General features: G+C 43.9%; 1 long non-coding RNA gene across 1 annotated transcript; it reads left to right on the top strand.

The window, feature by feature from the left end:
• Window positions 1–7387: 7387 nt before the first annotated feature.
• On the top strand, window positions 7388–11199 carry LOC111272038 (uncharacterized). Its single transcript, XR_002687281.2, has 2 exons — window positions 7388–7435; window positions 8495–11199. It is a non-coding gene; the product is annotated as an uncharacterized LOC111272038 (long non-coding RNA).
• The last annotated feature ends 949 nt before the right edge of the window (window positions 11200–12148 follow it).

Raw genomic sequence — 12148 nt, forward strand, 5'->3', positions numbered from 1 at the left:
CGTATATGATAAAGGTTGACTACTATATACTGATTAGGAGCAGTCCGAATCATCTTTCTAAAAGATTTGCTTGTCGGTGGTCTAATTTAAAGCTGCGATTACCAATGTAAACATTCATTAACTTTTAAAATGAGCCATGGCGACAGACTTGCACAATAAAGTTAGAAATCCTGATACGACCGCTATGTGGTGAATGGTATTACTTGCTCTTATCCACAAGCGGACGAAGGGTGTTACCGGTCTGCTTTCTCTTCAGCTCCTGCCTGTGGGACCACGTATGCTAGTTGCCGTCTTGGATTTTTTCCTGTCGCGCCGTTCCTTAGGAATACTCACGGAGCCCCTAACGCCCGCGACGGGATGTACACGGGGGATAGTGACAGTATAAACTGAAACAATAACAACAACCACGTCTAAAAAGCAGCAGAAGCTAAAGGAAATATACCAATACAGCAATGAAAACCAAAACCAATAATTGAAGTCCAGAATCCCAAGCATATTGTCCCGCATAACAAAGACACACAAACCGTGAGTTTCTTCACTTTTCTTCCATCGTACCGGAGATGGTATATTCTTTTGATGAGTAAAGGCTCACGATGGCGGTACGAAAATTAAAATCTAGTAGCTACAAAATATAAGACAGCGAGTGCTGCGCGTTGCGCTGCATTGCTAGAGTTCTCGCGGTGCAAACCCTGCGCCTGTCACTACAAAGCCGCCGCTATGCCTTGGCACCGTAGAGTGCAAGGGTTAAAGGGGTAGAAAAAGGTTCGCACCCCCCTATGTCTACGAACGAAGAACCGCCTACCGGCAAAGTACTGTCGTTGATTGAATTACTACCGTTTCCGCCGTCTGTGGTAAAACCAGCATCAGGAGGGTCTTAGTGTGCGGCAGTGGGGGTAGCAGCACAAATGGGGCGTCATGCAATTTTGTGTTATTCCGTTTCGGTGTCTAAACGAATGAGCAAGTCCAAAAAAAAAAAGAAAAGGAGCTGCGTTTCCGTTTTGCGTCTGACACAATCGTCGAGCGCCCTGAGCGTCGTATTCAAGCCGTACCCGATGCTCGAAACTGCCGCAAAGTGCGACAGATGTCACAGTGTGCCTTCGAGGCATGGCTATGTACAATCCTATATAGTATGGATATAAGAGACCTACACAAGTTAGTTTACTTTCAAAGAAGATATATATGTACGTCTACTCCGTGAGGAATATGTATTGCTATTCATGATACTGCAGCCGCCACCGTCACCAATTTACGCAGTAAATTGTACGATAACTCGGCCTGTGGCTTAGATGCGCAGGGAACTCGAATTCCATGATGCATTAACTGGATATCATCTACGGCTAAACAAATACGATTTTTATCTTACTGTTGTTATTTTTGGTGTTATTTTTGTGGTTCATAAAAGAAAACAGCAGACCAAGCAATAGCAAGCCTTTCTATGCAGCAGTTTTCGAGAGATCTGTTTAACCTATTTGTCAGTACGGCATGTGTACCTAGATGTTCAAGTTGCTTCAGTCGAAGAAAAGTGGGCAGGTCATAAAAGACGGGAAGACCATGACGCTTTATTACTACCACTACTACTACTACTACTATTGCCGTTGTTAGTGTTATCTTTATAATTATGATGATGATATTTATTATTGGTGTCATCATAATCATCGGTATTACCATTATTATTCATTTTAAGCATTGTTGCCGGCCCACAACGTACTGGATATATAGAAACGCGAAACCCCTTTATACAGCTAGCCATTTTACGCCATCCATCACTCCTACATACACAGTCATCTGTAATAACATCAGAGGACGCCCTCGTGCGCACGCACAGCACATCGCCCACGGTCGAACCGTCCGGCAAGATCTGACAACTAGCACCTTCACTATGCTTTGTCGCAATTTGCGATGCTCCTTTCGCATTCGACAGACCGAAGACGCGAGGCAGGCGGGATGGCACGAAACAGGAATATAACTCAACAATTACCACTACAGCCGCTGGCACCATCGGCATTACAGCCATTACTACCGCCATCGGTACGATTGCGCTGGACGTTCGTCGGACGGTCGCTGAGCGCCAGGCGTTGGGCAGCAGCCGCAGCGGGCCGCTTCGCTAAGGATTAATGATAGTCTCTTGTCAGCTCTCGTAGTATATAGATGTAAGACCACTGCCGGTCGCGGCTTTCTCGTAAATTTGTAGCAGTCCGTCCCGCCGAGTGAAGTAAGCATATCCGGTAGCTTTGTCGGAGTTCCGCAGCTTTGCATGCTACCCCGCAGATGTTGTTGCTGCTACTGCCGGGTGCTGTCAACGTGGCCGATGATGAAACTAAGCTGTACTGTATAATGCGCATGGAGCGTACTCTATTCAAGTTTAATCGTAGTCGTCGGCTCGGCTGACCTGGGTTGAAGCTGTTCGAAATTCGCCGCTGATACTATGTGTTCTTCATCTAACCGTCGCATGCTGTGCGCGAGAGATTGTTAGCGAATAAAGCAACAAAGCTTGAGCGAATAACGGCCAGGGAAACCTCCAACTGGGTCGGGGTGTAGAGTGGTTATCGAATTATGCCCCGCACGCTACGAGCCAGACTGAAGCAACTCAGCGATGTAACAGTTATGCTGGGACGGTCGATGATACTGTATGGGCTGGCAGTATGCGCAGATTCCATCATTCCGCTAGATGGCGTCTGCTTCGCGCTCTTTAATTCAATGTCTCTTCCCCGCTAAATTCCTCCGCCTTCAGATGTTGTCTACTTGAAGGAGATACATAGGATATAGAACGTAATGATACAGTGGACACCGCTCAAATGTATTTTTCATCACATCTTTTTGAACCGCGCAACTGGATGGCTAGGCCGACTTGAAGAGAAAAGACGTGTGACTGACACGAAGTGGAGTGTGTCTGCCTGTAGTTCATACCGCTAGCTAGATCTCTATAACGCAATAATTCTGCCAGCTCGAGGTGGCTAAATTTGGCCAATGGCAAATCAGGTGGCAATTGCGAAATCTCTCTCTCGCTGTCCGGTGTAGAATTTCGGGTTGAAATGTTGTAGTGATTGGAGAACATAGACACTGTCATAAGTGTATTATGGCCGAACATCAAACAGGACCCTGTTACCGGCACATGTCTCACAGGACGCTTGATTTAGGCTTCTCTCTGTCCAAAAGAAACATATTAGCTCAACAGCAATAGTAATTGAGCATTAAAGACAAATTTATGAGTGGAACATTTTGTCCACTGTCGATCTGAAGCTAGAAACAAATAAAGACGAGATAGGGGTTGTCAACAGATACGTTTGGCATAGCGTCGACATGTGGGCCGTCTGCTATACCCAAATAACCTTACTAAATAAGGTCTGATATTCACACACAAGTGCGAAAAATATGTTAATATGTCGCTCCTTTGTTGATGCAGATATTCGGTATAACGTCGAATGGATGAAAGTAAAGCGCCAAGGATAAAGTTGTTTATGTATGAAGTGAATCGGGTGGAATTTTTGTGCGAGTGAGAGAAATGTATGGAATGTTTATGAAGGGAGCACAGGTTCTAGGCTAGTCATTAGATAGCGAGGCTGTTACTATGATAACGATCATAAAGAAACTAGAAGCACGACTAATTCTGATGGGCTAACAATATTTTACGGCAGTACTGCCGAAAGAAAACCGTCCGCGAGCCGAGTAGTACTTCTGACGCATGATACACACACATATATGTGCACCTCGGATGAAGAAATATATGGAATGAGTATCGACGGGAACTAGGCCAGCGGCGCAATGTACAATTTTACAAAAAAAAAACTAACTTGTGATTATCTAGTGGTTACAAGCTAGTCATCGCAGGACATTCATGGTTCACAAGGGCTTAATAAAACACGGTTGCTCGTAACGCGATTCGCTGCTTGAAGTGGCGCTAAAGCCAGTGATTTGTGAAGGACGGTATATATTCGATAATGTTTTAATAAGGGGTAGCGTGTGTGCACTCTGGCTTCGTTGCTTCTCGAGAAGGCGTAAACACGTTTCCGGAAGAATATTGCTGTTAAATGTAGACATGGAGAGACAATTGAGGATATTATCGCATACTAACATTATTCAACTTAAATTGACCAGTGCTTCTTGTATATCTATTCATATCGTGCCCAATAAAGATGACTGACCTCTAAAAAAAGTCATCAGGTTTATAATTAAGCCTACATTTTCAGTGGTATGAAATTCGAAGGCGATGCGATGGCGTTTCAGTATGAGAGGAAGTATCTAAAGCGATTTTTACTGTGGACAAATTGATCAGCAGTGATAGGTGTAACATCAGACAAAAGGTTGGAAGCGTGTAGCGAAATGTGCGTCATCCGTTAGTGGACGCTTGGAACAGCGGATCTCGCCTCGTCCAGTTGTAAATTTAACGCTAAATTGTTACAGGGGAACACGACATTAGCTAATAGGCTGTAGAGACATAATTCTTCCTCCTTAGGACAACACGACATTGACTTTTAACGAATAAAGATTAATAACGCAGTATCAGATCATGCTGACAGCCTGACAAACATGGCGAATTTATCCGATGGCCGATATCACCAGATGTGGATTCCGAGACATGGTATGGCCCGATGATTGCCGTAACCTGACAGGTCAGTGGACTTCACTACTGACAAGCACAGTGTGCATGTACACGAAGTAAACTCTAAACATGAACATTTCTATGTGGATGCCAAGAAAAGGTGATTAGGCACGATTTTGTTATGGAAACTGAACCAGACAGCCATCCTGGTAAGCTAGAAAATTGTTAAAAATTCTACCCAAACGTTATTTCACCTCTCCCAAATCGTTTAAAAACATATAGCAATTAATGTATACTTGCGCACGAATCACTTGTGAGCAGCTCACTGGGATGAAGCGTTGCGGGAAATTCTCTCTAATCGTCACAACATCACAAAGCAAAAAAATGTTTGGCTGCTACTTCGGTGGATTCTAGTAGGTTCAGTTGTTTCCCCACAAGCAATGTCGTACTGGGCAGACGCCCCCCGTTTAGTGTCGGCTGACTAATGAAGAATTAAGCACTCGCGTGGGCGATGCCCAAAGATGATCTGTAGGAAAAGCCTTCTACATCGAGCGGTTCCGAATCTTGTTTTTCCAGCTCGCTCGTGCTTCCTCTTTCCTTCTGCACGTTTCGCTCTATGTGAGCCGTCGGATATTATGTGATTACCATCGGCGCACACTATCCGTGGATATGTGTTGTTTGTTGTCAGCTCTGCGGATATATCTTGTGGAAGTGGAAATTGTGGAGCTTCGAAGCCTGGGAACAGAGTCTTGTGGTTTTCCCGTCAGTGGAAGATTGGACCCAACTGGTTGCCCTTTTGAACTATCCAGGAGGTTCTATCTCTGTCTAGTCGGTGCGGACATGAGCTAAAGCGACACGCGCGGATTGGAAAGAGAATTTATCGCCTTCGTTGTACAGCTGGTGCCAAAAACAGGCTATGAAGATTCGGATGCAGCGGCAACAGAGTCGGCCGTGCCTTTAAAGGCAGCGGCTTCGGCGTTACCAACCTCGGCCTTTTTGCTGCGCGAGTCGACGCTGTTAGTGAAGGACGAAAAAAATTTGTCGCTCTGATAAGTTGAGAATGCTCACGGCCTGGTCAGCTTTTACGCTGTGAGTTGTGGCAGACGCTGGAGTCATAGTAGTACTGGCACTATCTAGATGATGATGGGAAGGTAATGTGCAAAATGGCGCGTGGTGAAATAGTGGCATGGTGGCAAATCTGTTGGGTCGAACAAGGGAGACGACGGACGTCCAGACGGAAACGCTGCTGCTTTGATCCTCCGCTCGGCTAAGCCGGGTTCAATTGAGAACTCTGAATCCGCCTTCGTCCTACAAGAATTGGCATTCGTTTATATATATGGCGACATATAAGCTTCGCCAACGCAATCAGCCTGTACTATGTTGAAACACTAAGTTAGTAAAATGCTTCGACAGAGGAACCGTTACAAAAAATATTATATGCGAGCTATATGTTTCCATTCAAGTAGGTTTTATTTATGATGAGTGTGTCTATATACATACACATAATCATTATTATTGGTAAATTTACTTTTTGCACATATGTGACGTTATGGTTATGCGATAGGCAGCTGAAGCCATAGCATAGTTTTCAGCGGTCTATAGCTATGGTTCTGGCACGGTCTCACCCATGCACAACGGCCAGCTTTCACTGTGGATTGCTTGCAAAAAGTAAACATGTATTCAAATGCCTTTAGACGACGGACTTGCACGCGAAGAACTACAGAAAGCGCTGACGACCTTTCTGTTTGTAGGATATTTATAAAAGAAGGGAACTGCGCTCTCTTTAAATGGGGCAGTATGTGCACATACTCGTCTATTTAGGCATTGAGATATGTTGACTAGAACAGATTGTCTGTACATGTCCTGATGGCGTGAAAGTGTTCCGATATAAGACATCGGTGAGCAGACGTGGGGGGTGCCGCTGCTGCCTCGCACGCATTGCAGCTCTGTGGTCGGCGTACAGGAGAGCGTATGTACGAGCAACACGGTTAACTGAATATGGTACTTCGTTTACGTCCTTAAAAACTCCTTTGGAGTAAACTCGTCATCAGTCCAGGAGGACCGTGCCTCACGACAGTTGTGACCTCAAAAGCAGTTGTGGAATTGAGCAAACAAAGTTTAAAAGAGAACCTGCAGGCGAATAGATGAAAGCAATAAAGTTTTCGCTGCACTAACTAGTTTAGCAAATGAGCCATTGTGGTTAAGGGATTTCAATCTTTAGCACTCCGCGGCCAGACTCGCTCTCTTCTTGAACCGGGCACCGATCAATGTGCCGTGGTAAAAGCTAACTGAAGAATTGACACCCGGAAGAAGAAACGTTGGGACCATTGACAAAATCAACTAAACGTTACCAGAGCCGCCAACAAAGAAATAGCATATAGAGGTTCAGAGCATGTATAGAAGTGGCTGCTGCTTAGGTCGGCAGGATTTGGATGATAGAAACAAGCACCTGCGTTAACAGCGAAGCTTCAAAGCGTCGCCTAATTATAGGACCGGCTTGCACTAGCAGCTATTGTAATCTATTTTAGGGCAACAAGATGATTTAGGGCGTCGTGCTGAGGTTACTAGGAAGCGCCGATAGCAAACGACTGAGAGAAGTTTCGTGAAACTCTAGTTGACTAAAACAGTTGGAGAAAAAGGTAGAAATACTGCTACTTTTGGTTAATGGTTTGCAATATGCGAAAGCATCAGCATACGACAAAGTTTATCTGCCCAGAGAATGGGTCGCAACGCAAATTCTGACTAATAGTATCAATAATAAGGTCTACATCTTATTATATATATTATAAAAGACCCTGATCGTGTCTCAAAGCTGCGTTACTGATTTCTGTACGTTTCCGCCTTTACAGGTTGCCACTTCGCTATCGACATGTGTGAGCACGCGTGCAAGTCAGGGTAAGTACCAATAGCTAGGTAATTTTTGGTGTCCCGTTGACAATAACAGAACAAGCAATATCACCACTATCTTTTGTTCGGTAGTACAAAAACGAGTCTATCCATCATGATTAATGAATGTATGTAGAATCGACTATTCATTCGAATATCTCAGATACCGCACAAGCACTACTGGCCTGCGCAGTGAACCATGAATGGGCCCGAGTCCTGATATGTGATTTATAATTAAGATGAAATTACACATAATTTACGTATTACGTCAAAACCATATGAGGACGATGCTGACTCATTGTTGCAATAGCAAAGCCTGTAATTTAACGCAACTTCTTCAATCACATATATCCAAGCTGTTTACTTCTACTTATGCTAGGCAAATTACGATTGCTGGTGCTGCTTATGTTTAGTGCTGCGATTCATACCCTGCTGCCGTCTCTTCTACGAGAGATGAAAGTCTGTCTCCAAAATTGAATGTATTAGTTTTTATTTAATAACATTGATGCCGAGTACATGTAGAGGACGCCTTTACCAATTAAAGTGGTACCCAGATCGCTTTGTTTTCAATGATGCGCGGCTTTCCGAGCTATATAATAAGACCCTCTATAACACACACATTCAGATAACAGTAAATATAACGAACTAGCAAAAAATTATAAAGAAATAAGCACCATCAATAAATCATTCTTCCGAAGCGAATATTTCACCGCTAACTTCTCAATAATATAGAAATAGCCATTCTTTCAAACCTCTAAAATACTAAGTGGTTAGGTTATAGTATAGCCTATTATCGAAGTAGTCTTATCACCACTTAGCGTCACGAAGTTGACTTTTTTTTTCTTGTTATAATACTTTAAACGAGTGAATATGCAAAATGAACAAAATCTCCACAATGGCTCGAGCTGCAGTTCGCTTGCGTCCTATTCCTTTGTAGAAATCTTAGAAATTCCCAGTATTTCTCGGGTCGACCAGGACTCTGCGTTCAGAAGCTCTAGCCTTCAGTCTGAGAAGCTGAAGGCTGTAGGTGGTTCGTTTCTAACTCAGGACGCACATGTGCTTTTCCAGAACTCGTATGCGGGGAGGCCCTTCGCACAAATGCACGCAATTGAGACTTGAACGCGTTCCTTCGTCTAAATACCTGACTAGTACAGGCACACCTTCATTCCGCTTTCCACTTCTTTAGCTTGTCGTATCCTCGTGATTCTTGCGGCAATCCCTTGGGACCGTACTTGGCGTCCGCAAGCTAATTCCTACGAACACCACACACGCTACGCGCACGGAGCCTACCTCAGCTGAGGTTCTGGAAACGGTGGCGCTGGCTGTGCTTGAAGTTACATACCAAGCAAGGCGACTGAACGGTACGAGGACAACGCCAGGGAATATCTCTGTGTTCGAAGCCTCTGGACTTCGCAAACCACTCGGAGCTGCATCGCGATTTAGCTCGTTCTACGAGAGAAAAGGAGTTCTACCATGACGACGACGGCTACGACCAGGGAAATCAGCAGGGGTGTTGGACATCGTTGCCAAAGGAAAAGGCTCTTGTTGCATGGCGTCTCGGCAGGGGTCTTCAGGCTAACACTCTATCGCTTCGAATCCTTGGAGCGCGCCTAGTCTTCACACATAACGAACATACTCACTGATTCGGCGATGAACATTTTCAAGAGCCGTAAGCACCTAGTAACCGTAGCGGTGGTAGCGGCGAGTGAGATCTCCGTTTTGCAATTCCATGAGCGCTTGTCGTCGTCTCCACCGTCGACTTCGCTACACCTAAACGCATGAAAAGCGAGCACCGAAGTCTGCAAGGAGCGCGGCTGTGGCGCAAGCTTTTGGAGCGCAATATACAATAAGGAATATGCAGCTGGAGACCTGGCTGGCGGACGAGGACCGAGGAGGAGAAACGCCATAGCGGAACAGAAAACGACGCCTCGTTTGTACGTACACTTACACGCTGTAGGCAGAGTTTGAGAAAAGGAGAGAGAAGGCTAAAGAAAAGGAGGAAAATCGGGAGAAATTTGAGAGACAGGAAAGGAAGGGAGGAGAGAGTAGGCCAAAGGAGAGAGATCGAAGCTTTGCGAGTAACACGAGCGGCCAAGAGGGCGGCGGCTTGTGGAAACGCTCGTCGTGCGCCACCGTCGTAAGGACATTATAAACGTTATTGCTCGAGGCAGTGGAAGCGAGTTCATTGTTGCTAGCGTCCAAGTGTAACGCCTTGTGCTGAAAAACGGGTCTTAGCGGAAAAACTTCTGTGGGAAAATTTTGGGAAAAGTCTATTTTGCGAGGCGTAACTCCTCTTTAGAATAGCCTTTGGAAGCTGATGCTGACTTTCCTTGTAGACCCGTACGCTCTGGGGCCATTGCCACTTCACGACAAGACACCTTCATATATGGCTTCGAACACCACCGTCTTCTCTAGCTCGTTTTACAAGTGAATCGATTTGAAGTACATGAAGCTTAAATGCTTACCGTGTAACAGAGTCGCAGTAACATTACAATAGGACACGAATAAACATATACTAACTCATACACACGTATGCGCACCCAGACACAAACACCAAACCCATCGAATGTTTATCGCCTCGCGTAACCGGCGGCACTTCCCCCTATAACTGCTAAACCCTGCCACAATTATACAGCTTCTATCGAATGATTTAAACAATTAGAAAATGTACGCTTTTTCTAACCGACTATAAAGTCAAATGTTGCTATTGGATCTTCGACTAGCTAATTTACGTCGAGCCAGTAAAAACGCGGCCGAATTTTTGCACAGCAATAAAATTCTATATAACCTCAAGCTTACGTAGTGTTTGTTGAGATCAATATAAAGCAAACAGTTACACGTTACATCCATTTATGTGTGCGCAGCATTTGATTATCTAGGTAACGTGTTTACCATGTTTTTGAGCTATATTTTATCTTAGTGATCCCGTTATCAATATATATGCATATATCTATATATATATATATATCTCAGGAAGCGCGTGGTTTTGTTAAGTGGACAATATAGACTGCGCCTATAATCAATCTTTATATGCAGGACGTTCGTTGCGCTGAATTGAAAACTGTGTGTGTGTGTTTGTGTGTGAACTACTCTGGCCTTACAAAAACATAAGACAGAATTATATATTTTTAATGTAACAATTGAAAAATACGCTCGAGCGTGTGATTTCGTCGGTTCTAAACATCCTCATTTCTTACTAAATTCACACGGTGCGGACACGTCACGCTCTACATCAATGGTTACCAGTCCTGATTAAGGACTAAAAATATATGCAGGACTATTTCACATGCAGTTTCTCCCATTTTGAACAGCAAAATACAAAAAACATCTAGAAGAACGGGGCCTTCATCTGACGAGTCTTCAAATCACGTTTTTATCATCACTATTATTGTTATTGTCAGAGCTGCGTATCATCGTTGTTGTTGTCACGTCAAACTTTAATGCACTGGCGCACCTAATAGCTTCCAGAAATTTATCGGGGTCAAATTGACATTATATATTCTTAACCACCTGCCACCTTCACAAAAGCGGCCAGCACAGTTCTTGCTAAGATGGAGTAAAGCTAACTTTGTATTCGTCATAGAAATACACGTCATATACGATTGTATTGCAGTTCTTCTTTCATACTCTACTGAGTGTTCTTAGTCCGTTATATGAGTACTTACTCTGTCGGGACCGCGTCCCTCAGCGCGTTCTATCGCGATCCATTAGATTGATCCAATTGATTGTGAAGAAGTGAGCTTGCTCGTTAAGTAAAAAACATGTATGTCCTGTATTTATTTTCTGCGATGTTCTCTATAGCGACAGCAGCTAGACAGAGCCGTGTAAGGGTAATAGGCACACATGTATTGCATTATACGAGCGGATCTTGATCTATATGCACATATGTACGTTGCATGCATAGGCGATCAACACATGTAGGTATGTGTACAGTTGAACACGATAACTCGTATTAGTTTAGGTGGGGCAGAAAGATTCGATCACTTCACTGTTATTAGGGCTAATATTAACGCCATGTTTTTTGGTCCTCAATTTAGCTGAATCGTAGCCAGGATCGATACTATACTTTTTCCCGTAGGCAAATACCGGGCCATTATAGTCAACATCACGATAGACATTATTTAAATTTTAAAATGGGCAAATAATCCGTAATTATAGAAATGACGGACACGTACAGCATAGGACGTCGACGATAATTACCTTTGCAGTGATTCTCTATTACGGCTGTGTTAGGAGAAAGAGAGCGTAATATACGTAAAGCTAATACCTTCATCAAAGTCAAAAAGCATAGATAAATCATCCGCCACTTTGTAACCGAACTTGTAGCGCTATACTCATCCGCCCACCTGCTCACACATGTCGAATTTCACATGTGTCGTTTTTCAAATAATTTGCCAGTATTGTGTAACCAATAGGTTTCGGCAATATTTTGTATTTTTTTTACAATACCAAAGTGTACTGTCGAACGCTGCGCCACCCTGCCGCAGAACGTAATATTACGTTCTGCGTCAAGGAAGATACCAGATGGTCACAAGTAACGCTGACACTGCACAGGGATTTGGAAAACATGACGATGACGAGTAACTGCCAATAGCAAACATAGCGCGTGGAAAACAATCATCGTTATGGGCGACTTGTTACACCTGGTATTAATGGCAATTTAGATCTCCTTTGTTCTTATATATATAAATAACATTTGGAAAAGTTATATTGGGAAAAGAC

This window comes from Varroa jacobsoni, unplaced genomic scaffold (assembly GCF_002532875.2).
Source record: "Varroa jacobsoni isolate VJ856 unplaced genomic scaffold, vjacob_1.0 contig01476, whole genome shotgun sequence".
Lineage (NCBI taxonomy): Eukaryota > Metazoa > Arthropoda > Arachnida > Mesostigmata > Varroidae > Varroa > Varroa jacobsoni.